Raw genomic sequence first — 1348 nt, 5'->3', positions numbered from 1 at the left:
AGTGAGGCCAGCTTCCCCTCGCTGCAGCCAGAGGATGTTTCCTCTCTGGCTGAGGGATCATGGGGAGGATATGGAGCTCAGCCTGACTCAAGATGGATGTCACATGCAGAGGATATGTGTCTTTTGTCTTACAGTTGCGTGCGTGTGTGAGCTTATAGGGAGTGGTAAACACATTTGTCTTGAATGAAAGAAGCTATGTATTAGTCGTAGCAGGAGAACAGATTTTTTTAAATTATTATTTTGGTTTAAATCCCAGAATATGAATAAAGGGAGCAGCTCAAGTCAGCAGTTCCCAACATTTTGTGTGTGATGTACCTCCATAGCCCTGTCAGGAATATTCCATCACTGACTCAACTCATGCTCGTCTGAGCTTATTTTAAACTAGACTTTATTTAACAGTATTAATTTTAGAAGTGTGGATATATTAATATATATTTTCCAATTCAGTTTTTGGGGTGGTTTCAGTTTGTAGTTGTACTGCCTGGAGTTACAGAATATTTGGATGTTTCAACCTCTTATACATCACCTTAAGCTAGCTTTTTAATTTTTTTAAACTGTTTATCAATGACATACGGCAAACGATTTCAACTATTTATCAATTACGCTCCTTACAATACTTATCTTATAACACTATCCATTGCCTACAGCTAACAATTCAACCACTGTCCATTACCTTTAGCTAAAATCTTAACTATTGTTGTCCATTACCTTTAGCTGGCATTTCAACCAATTATTCATTACACTTTTGGTTTCAATATTGACTCTACTTAGTTCTAGTTCTGTATTTTTAAATTCATATTTGTCTTTCATATATACAGTGTGTCACAAAAGTGAGTCAGGCCACCTTTATGTAGAGCAGCAATTCTTTTTTTCAGATCCTCCAGCAGTTCTTCACCATGAGGTGCCATGTTCACCGTCCAGTGACCAGCATGAGACAGTGTGGGAGCGATGACACCAAACTTAACACACCTGCTCCCCATTCACACCTGAGACCTTGTAACACTAACGAGTCACATGACACCGGGGAGGGAAAACGGCTAATTGGGCCCAATTTGGACATCTTCACTTCGGGGTGTATGAAGGTTTTCTGCCAGCGGTTTAGACATGAATGGCTGTGTTGAGTTGTTTTGAGGGGACGGTAGATTTAAGGTGTTTACATGGTAGCAAAGCGTCACTTCTTCAGTGTTGTCCCATGAAAAGATGTGATCAGATATTTGCAGAACCTTTTGTGACCCGAACCCCACAGATGGCAGAGACGTCCAGGTTGGAAGTCACTGGTCTGGTTCAACTTTTTGTTTTTCCTTGCACCTATTATATAATTGATGGTACTGCTTACAGGCTTTGAACA

Source organism: Stegastes partitus, unplaced genomic scaffold, assembly GCF_000690725.1.
Source record: "Stegastes partitus isolate 25-593 unplaced genomic scaffold, Stegastes_partitus-1.0.2 Scaffold838, whole genome shotgun sequence".
Classification (NCBI taxonomy): Eukaryota; Metazoa; Chordata; class Actinopteri; family Pomacentridae; genus Stegastes; species Stegastes partitus.
The sequence above is the reverse complement of the archived record's forward strand: the minus strand, read 5'-3'. Positions refer to the sequence as shown.